At 41.5% G+C, this 9,618-nt stretch overlaps 1 protein-coding gene across 1 annotated transcript in view; it reads right to left on the reverse strand.

The window, feature by feature from the left end:
- Positions 1 to 9,618, reverse strand: part of LHFPL3 (LHFPL tetraspan subfamily member 3) — a 103,019-nt gene that overhangs the window by 32,497 nt on the left and 60,904 nt on the right. The window lies entirely within an intron of this gene.

The following is a 9,618-nucleotide window of genomic DNA, read 5'->3' on the forward strand; positions in this document are numbered from 1 at the left end:
TTGATCAGGCGACCATGGGGATGTTCTAACAATCCTAAGTGTGAAAAATGGACATATGTCAGTGCCGTTTTAACTTCAAACAGGCGCTAAATGGTTGTAAACCGAGGACTACCCATAGAACTTGCAGAAAATAGCCAGGCAGATGGCTCGGCTGAACGTGCATGGCTGGGCAACTGGATAAAACACAGTTAACGAGCTTCACAAATTTGAATATGCTGGTTCACTCGCCGTCAGATATTCCCTGTCATCTCCAAGCTTTTCTAAGCGCTTAATTTGCTCGGCTGCACTGATTTTAATTAATCTTGCCCTACAACGGCCATCCAGATGAGCACAGATCATTTCCGACAGAAGCATCAAGCTACAGATATATTTTCCCAAGCTCTAGATTTCTCAAACTCTGTGGCTGCTTACATCCAAGGTCATCAAATAGTCACAGCCAGAAATGAAAACCTCCAATCTTGGGATTCTGACCGTTTTAGTAAAGAATGAAGGCAGGTTGGTAAATATACAATTTCTTGTTTCTAATATAAAGCACACAAAGCAACTCAGTACAGCAACTCAGTACAGGGTCTTGGGAAAAATAAAATATTTGGATAGTGTAGTAGTGTGTCTAGAATGTACGAAGATCGGAATCATGCAAATATTTTTTTTTCTGGGATATTTTATGAAAGACTTTGAAGAAGCAGGATAGAAAGAGTATTAATGGCACTTTCGAATTTTGGTTTTGGAGAAGATAGATAGATAGATAGATAGATAGATAGATAGATAGATAGATAGATAGATTAGATAGATAGATGATAAATAGATGAAAGGTAGATGATAGGTAGATGAAGATAGATGATAGATAAATGATAGGTAGATGATAGATAGATGATGGATGATAGATGATAGATAGATGATAACGATAGATAGATGAAAGATAGATGATAGATGATAGATAGATGATAGATGAGAGATAGATGAAAGATAGATGATAGATGATAGACAGATGATAGATGATAGATGATTGATAGATGATAGATAGATGATAGATAGATGAAAGATGATAGATAGATGAAAGATAGATGATAGATAGATGAAAGATGATAGATAGATGATAGATAGATGAAAGATAGATGATAATGATAGATAGATGAATGATAGATGATAGATGATAGATGAAAGATAGATGATAGATAGATGAAAGATGATAGATAGATGATTGATAGATGATAGATAGATGATAATGATAGATATATGAAAGATAGATGATAGGTGATAGATGATAGATAGATGAAAGATAGATGATAGATAGATGAAAGATGATAGATAGATGAAAGATAGATGATAGATAGATGAAAGATGATAGATAGATGATTGATAGATGATAGATAGATGAAAGATAGATGATAATGATAGATAGATGAATGATAGATGATAGATGATAGATGAAAGATAGATGATAGATAGATGATAATGATAGATATATGAAAGATAGATGATAGGTGATAGATGATAGATAGATGAAAGATAGATGATAGATAGATGAAAGATGATAGATAATGATAGATAGATGATAATCAGACATCTCAGTTCTAAGTCAACATCTTCTAATATAAAGAGAAATGCAAAATCTCTTTGAACCGAAGTCAACTCCTGCTGACTTCGGAAACACAGCCATCTAATTTCCTTGACAGTACAGAAATGATATCTTTGCTTTCTCTAAACATCTTTTTCTTAATTTCCTAATCTAGTGGGGATGCTGCAATGGTCCTTGTTGTGAAAAACAGTCATAAGCCTTTGTAACTTCAAACGGTCACTAAGCAAACTGTTGTAAGTTGAGGACTCCCTGTATAGAACCCTAGAATTTCCTGATGGATGCTCGTGTTTTTTTTTTTTTAATCAGGTCCAATTTTGCTGACATTGCTAGGGTGAGCTTGGCGCCCAGTCAGGCTTTCCCATCACAAGGAGCTATCAAGGCACAAAAGCTCTGTAATCCAACATTATTTTCTAGCTGTCTCAGGTTATTTATTATCAGCTTATTCAAAGAGAATCCCAGATTGATGTGCCGATCGAAAAAATTTAGCAGTGCCTGTAGGAGACAAATAGTTGTAATCCGACCTCTACGAAGGTGGCATTCATCAGTTACGTGGTGATTATATCCGATCAATGGTTACCTAAGGTGGAATCCTGGGAGTTTAACTCCATACATCGTATGGAGGCATCGTATTAGGGAAGAGGTTTCTATCCCTCAGGAAAAAATATATAGAATAGAATAGAGCTGGAAGGGACCTTGGAGGTCTTCCAGTCCAGCCCCCTACTCAAGCCGGAGGACCTAGACCAGGGGTAGGCAACCTTGGCTCTTTTATGACTGGTGGACTTCAACTCCCAGAATTCCTGAGCCAGCATGGCTCAGCTTGGAAACCTCTCCCTTTCCCCTCAGCGTGGCTGGCTGAGGAATTCTGGGAGTTGAAGTCCAAGTGTCATAAAAAGAGCCAAAGTTGCCTACCCCTGCCCTATATCAGGGATCCTCAATCTTGGCAACTTTGAGACTTGTAGACTTCAACACCCAGAATTCCTGAGCCAGCATGGGGGAACTATGGCCCTCTCATGACTTGTGGACTTCAACTCCCAGAATTCCTGAGCCAGCCTGGCTCAGCTTGGAAACCTCTCCCTTTCCCCTCAGCGTGGCTGGCTCAGGAATTCTGGGAGTTGAAGTCCACCAGTCATAAAAGAGCCAAGGTTGCCTACCCCTGACCGAGACAATCTCAGACAAGTGACTGTCCAGTCTCTTCTTAAAAATCTCCAGTGATGGAGCACCACAATCTCTGGTGGCAAGCTGTTCCATTGGTTAATTGTCTTCACTGTTAGGAAGTTTCTCCTTAATTCCAGGTTGCTTCTCTCTTTGGTCAGTTTCCAACCATTGTTTCTTGTCCTACCTTCTGGTGCTTTGGAGAATAACCTGACCCCCTCTTCTTTGGGGCAGCCCCTCAGATACCAGAATACTGCTATCATGTCTCCCCTTTAGACTAGCCAAACCCAAGTCCTGCAGCCGTTCTTTGTATGTTTTGGTCTCCAGGCTTTGGATCCTCTTAGTTGCTCTTCTCTGAACTTTTTCCAAGGTCTCAACATCTTTTTTGTGATATGGTGACCAAAACTGGCTGCAGTGTTCCAGGTGTGCCCTTACTAGGGCTTTGCAAAGCGTGATCTTGATTCTATGCCTCTGTTTATACAACCCAGGATTGTCTTAGCTTTTTTGGCGGCTGCTGCAAATAACGATGAAGATTCTCTGAGCCAGGAGCAAAACATATACAGGTAGGCCTCGACTTGACGACAGTTTGTTTAGTGACTATTCAACGTTACAACAGCCCCGAAAGGAAAGCGACTTAGGACTGTTTTTCACATGGACGACGTTGCACGTGATCAAAATTTAGACGCTTGGCTCCTGACTCATACTTACGACAGTTTGTAGTGTCCCGGGGTCACGTGATCCAGTTTTGCAACCTTGGTGACCAGCAAAGTCAACAGGGGGAAGCCAGATTCACTTAACAACCATGTTACTAACTACACAACTGCAGTGATTTGCTTACCCACGATGGCAAGGAAGCTTGTCCAACGGGGCAAAGCCGACTTAACACGTGTCTCGCTTAGCGACAGAAATTTTGGACTCCGTCATGGTCGTAAGCTGAGGATTACCCGTGTTTAAATTAGTAATAGTAATAGTAGTAAAGTTGGAAGGGACCTTGGAGGTCATCTATCCAACCCCTGCTCAGGCAGGAAACCCTACACCATTTTGGATAAATGGCTGTCCAGTCTCTTCTTAAAAACTTCCAGTGTTGGAGCATTTACTGCTTCTGGAGGCAGGTTGCTCCACTGATTAATTGTTCTCACTGTCAGGAAGTTTCTCCTTAGTTCTAGGTTGCTTCTCTCCTTGATTAGTTTCCACCCGTTGCTTCTTGTCCTGCCTTCAGGTGCTTTGGAAAATAGCTTGACTTCCCCTTCTTTGTGGTAGCCCCTGAGATATTGGAATACTGCTATCCTGTCCCCCCTTGTCCTCCTCTTCATTAAACTAGACATACCCAATTCCAGCAACCGTTCCTTATATGTTTTAACCTCCAGTCCCCTAATCATCTTTGTTGCTCTTCTCTGTACTCTTTCTAGAGTGTCAACATCTTTTTTACATCGTGGTGACCAAAACTGGATGCAGTATTCCAAGTGTGGCCTTACCATGGCATTGAAGAGTGGTGTTAACACTTCACGTGATCTTGATTCTATCCCTCTGTTAATGCAGCCTAGCACTGTGTTGGCCTTTTTGGCAGCTGCAGCACACTGCTGGCTCATATTTAGGTGATTGTCTACTAGGACTCCGAGGTCCCTCTCACAGTTACTACTATTGAGCATGGTGCCACCTATGCTGTACTTGTGCATTTGTTTTTCTTGCCTAAATGTAGAACCTTGCTTTTTTCACCATTGAATTTCATTTTGTTAGTTAGTGCCCAGTGTTCAAGTGTTAATATCAAAGAAAGCTCATCTTTCATCAAGGAGCCCCTCTAATTGCAAAAGAGGTCTTCTAATCACAAAATTAGAAGTGTTATTTTTTTTTAAAGTTACTGATTTATCATGTGAAATTTGTCCTACGTACATTTCTCAAGCCTAGCCTTATTTATAAGCAACCTTGGGTTTTCATCTTCTCATTATTGGTGATGCAGTCTCATAAATACATCCGGGAAAGAGTTATTTGTTTTTCCAAGACCAAAAATGCTGAGTGTGGTCACAGGAGTTGAAAAAAAAAAGAGAAGGCTGGCATTAATTAAAGGAGCTCATTAAGAACATTATTCTGCTCCAGACTCTCCAACTTAATCAATTCATTTAAATTAGCTGGAGGCAAGCCTGCCACAAGCCACCGAGGGTCGTATATCTCTGAAATGGTTGGGATTCTGTCTGCTGAGCCATAGCCTTGAAATTTGGGATGCACGTTGCCCAAGGCCACCCAATTTAAGAGAAGAGAGAGAGAACTGGAGCAAGATAGATTCTGAACGAGGAGGCAATGCGCCGATAGGCTGTTTAACGCTGCATTTTTTTCCTTCATGGATAGAAACAATCAAACGATCTTGCTTTGTCTTTGCTGGCAGGAATTGGGACCATCTAATTTAATGAAAAGAAGGACTGGGGGGGGGGGGATAGGTCAGCAGTCTTCCAATATCTCAGGGGCTGCCCCAAAGAAGAGGGAGTCAAGCTATTCTCCAAAGCGCCTGAAGGCAGGACAAGAAACAATGGATGGAAACTAACCAAGGAGAGAAGCAACTTAGAACTAAGGAGAATTTTCCTGACAGTCAGAACAATTAATCAGTGGAACAACTTACCTTCGAAAACTGTGGGGTCTCCAGATCTCCAACTGTGGGATCTGGAGGTTTTCAAGAAGAGATTGGACAGTCACTTGTCTCAAATTGTATAAGGTCTCTTGCTTGAGCAGGGTGTTGGACTAGAAGATCTCAAAGGTCATTCTACTCTACTCTACTCTACTCTACTCTACTCTACTCTACTCTACTCTACTCTACTCTACTCTACTCTACTCCACTCTACTCCACTCCATATTCTATTCTATTCTATTCTATTCTATTCTATTCTATTCTATTCTATTCTATTCTATTCTATTCTATTCTATTCTATTCTATCCCATCCCATCCCATCCCATTCTATTCCATTCTATTCTGTTCCAATCCCATCCCATCCCATCCCATTCCATTCTATTCCATCCCATCCCATTCTATTCTATCCTATCCTATCCTATCCTATCCTATCCCATCCCATCCCATCCCATTCTATTCCATTCTATTCCAATCCTATCCCATCCCATCCCATCCCACCCCACCGCACCCCACCCCACCCCACCCCATCCCATCCCATCCCATTCCATTCCATTCCATTCCATTCTATTCTATTCTATTCTATTCTATTCTATTCTATTCTATTCTATTCTATTCTATTCTATATCAGCCAGGATCAAATCCCTAGGATCAAATCCCTGATTTTTGCTTCTAAAAGCTACATTCATTGGCACAGTAACAGTATTTCTAAAGAAAAGAAGTTCAGGCCAAAAATAGCTGTCCATAAAATAGTCCTCAACTTATAACGGGTCGCTTAGCGGCCATGCAAAGTTATGACGGACCTGCTACTTACGACCCAGTTTCCACGTTCTGGACATATGATGGCATTTTGGTCACTTAGCAAGCAGCCCACATTTATAGCCCTTGCAGCGTCCCGCAGTCACGTGACTACAATTTAATGGATTTTTTTCTTTTGGTAAAAATTGGTTTTTACTTGCAATTTACGGCAAAAAACTTTTTATCACCCATTGGGTACAATGGGTTTGCTAATGACTGTGGCGTTTGATTCACGACTTGGGCATTCATTTAATGACTGCCACTAAAAAATTGGGCTCGGTCACATGGTGCCAGCTTAAGAACCCGAAAAACCACTGGAAATTTGGCTTGTATGCAATCATTTTTAAAATATATATACATAGATTCTCAGTGGCTTAATTTTTCCTCAGACATTTTGCTCTATTAAAGCGATCTCTCTTGCTCAAGCAGCATTTTGAGGATAATTACAGCAGCTTGCTCCCTTTTTGCCAATAAAAACAAGTCCTTTAGTTCATATTTTGCTTGAGCCCAGAAGCAGACGTGTCATTTAGACAGAGTAGCGTTCCAGGTTTTGCTTAGAAAATTTCCTAAACGATGCCAAAACCTCTGCTGGACGATCATGGGCGATCCGTACGCTCGTTGGGAGAAATGCTGGTCCTCAACTTACGACGGTCATAGAGGCCAGAATTTTCGTGGTAAATCCTGAGAATCATAACTCAAGGCATCTACGTGATGACTTCAATTTTTATGACTTTTGTGCGGCAATCGTGACACGAAAACTGCAACCGTAAAGCGAGTGTCGCAGTCGTTAAGCCCATCACTGCCTTCCCAAGCATGTATTTTTGCCCGAAAAAGACAAAAAAAAAAAAAAGTCATAAATCGGAGTCACGAGTCTGCCAAATGGTGTACCAGGCCTTAAATGTGAGCTGGTTGCCAGGCAACCGAAATGCGGGTCATGTGATCATAGGGGCGTGTTTAGCTGTCAGAATTCTGGAATTGGATCGTAAGTAGCTGTTGCAAGGTGTGTGTGTGTTTATAGTAATTTTGTTAAGCAGCCGTCATTAAGCGAGGACGACCTCGTCTTTGACTTACAACAGCTCATTTAGTGACCGTTCGGAGTTACAACAGCACTGAGAAAAGTGACTTATGACCTTTTTTTCACAGTTACGACCGTTGAAGCTTTCCCATGATCATGTTCATATGAACCGGTTCATATTTACGATGACCATTAGCAGCTGGCTAATACTTATGACCGTTGCAGAATCCCAGGGGGGGGTCACATGATCCCTTTTGCGACCTTCTGATAAGCAAAGTCAACGGGGGAAGATGGAGTCACTTAACAACCGGGTTACTAACATTAATTGCACTTATCCACTTAACAACCGAGCTAAGAAAGTTTGTAAAACGGGGCAAAACTCACTTAACAAACATCTCACTTAATAGCAGAAATCTTGGGATCAGTTGCGGTCGTAAGTCGAGTAAGTAAGTAGTCAGTAAGTATTGAAGTCAGTAAGATGAATTTTGGATTCAACTACTAGACCAGTGGTTCTCAACCTTTTTAATGTCGCGACCGCCAACCGGTCGTAAGTCAAGGACTACTCAACCGGTCGTAAGTCAAGGACTACTCAACTGGTGCAGCACCGTTTGCAGAATGGGACTTTTGGCGGGCTCAGCATGGCAGAGACAGCCTGGACAATTCCTATTGGCTTTTGAAAGCCAATAGAGTTAGACTCTATTCAAGAGAGTCTATTCTATTGGCTTTCAAAAGCCAATAGAATAAAAGGGAGTAGCACAGCTAAGGAAAAGGGGGGGGGAAAATGGCGGACTGCGTTGTTTGGCAACCCCCGTGAAATGGTCGTTCGACCCCAAATGGGGTCCCGACCTACAGGTGGAGAACCACTGCACTAGATGAAGAAGAAGAAGAAGAAAAACCTGTTACGGATCATCTTTTTGCTTGTTTTGCTAATTTTCAGGTTTCCTCACCTGCTCCAAAAGAATCAAGGAGGTTTTCAAGAAAAGATTGAAAAAAAAAATGTGTCCAGGATGGAATAAAGACACTTGCCTTGGGCAGAGGTTAGACTAGAAGACCTCTGGAGTCCCTTTTAGTCCTGCTTCGATTCCAACGATCCAGCGTACCGATTTTTCTATTTTCTCACACAGCTATAAAAATAGTCTTTCAAATACGTGAGATTATCAGTGGATGCAGAAGAAAAGAAAAGCAGTGAAAGAAACTAGAATGCAAACAGGGCAGTTTTTGAGAGCTCTGCCCCATTTTGTGACTTTTTAAGCACATCGCGACAGTTACTAAGCTAGTAACATAGTTTGTTTGTTTGTTTGTTTGTTTGTTTATTTATTTATCAGACTTATATACTGCTTTAAGTGCAAGCACTCTCTAAGCGGTGTACACCAGTAAGCAATGTATATATATATATATATATATTTACATTGCCCCCAACAATCTGGGTCCTCATTTTACCTACCCCGGAAGGATGGAAGGCTGAGTCAACCTTGAGCCGGTGAGATTTGAACCGCTGACCTGCTGAACACAGTCAGCTAAAGTGGCCTGCAGTACTACACTCTAACTGCTGCGCCACCTCGGCTGAATATGAATATGACTTCCCCCTTAACTTTGCTTGTCAGAAGGCCCCCAAAGGGGATCACGTGAGCCCGGGACGTTGCAAACCGTCCTAAGTACATGTCAGTTGCCAAGCATCTGAATGTTGATCACGTGACCATGGGGATGCTGCAGTGGTCTCAAGTGTGGAAAACCGTCATAAGTCACTTTTTTTAGTGCTGTTGTAACTTCAAACAGCCACTAAGTCAGTGGTTCTCAACCTTTTTAATGCCGCGACCCCCCAACCGGTCGTAAATCGAGGACTGCTCAACCGGTCGTAAGTCGAGCACTACTCAACTGGTGCAGCACCGTTTGCAGAATGGGACTTTTGGTGGGCTCAGCAGGGCAGAGACAGCCTGGACAATTCCTATTGGCTTTTGAAAGCCAATAGAATTAGACTCTATTCAAGAGAGTCTCTTCTATTAGCTTTCAAAAGGTTGAAACCACTGGACTAAGTGAATTATTGCAACCCGTATTGAATTCCATTCCTTCCAGTTGATGGTTTACATCTAATATCCTTCCAAATATTTTTCCAGACTCTCCTCATGGTTCATTTACAAGGGATAATACAAGGCATATATTTTACAGATTTTTTTTTTTTAACTTGCTTATTTTCTTGTGGCACGTGGTGTATAAAGTTCTGAATGTTTGGACAACAAAGCAATCAATTCATCTGTCTTTTATTCTAGCCTACATCTATTGTTCCTGTGCATAAATACAGCCTGATTTGGCTACCCACACAATGTATTACAAACCAAATAAACTGGCTGACAACTGAAGCCTAAACCTCGGATTCTGCAATGGTCATAAATATGAGCCAGCTGCTAAGTGTCCAGATTTTGATCATATGACCATTGCAACAATTCTAAGTGTGAAAAACAG

The sequence above is a fragment of the Crotalus tigris genome, unplaced genomic scaffold, assembly GCF_016545835.1.
Source record: "Crotalus tigris isolate CLP2741 ecotype Arizona unplaced genomic scaffold, ASM1654583v1 scf7180000019599.1365583, whole genome shotgun sequence".
NCBI classification, from domain to species: Eukaryota; Metazoa; Chordata; class Lepidosauria; order Squamata; family Viperidae; genus Crotalus; species Crotalus tigris.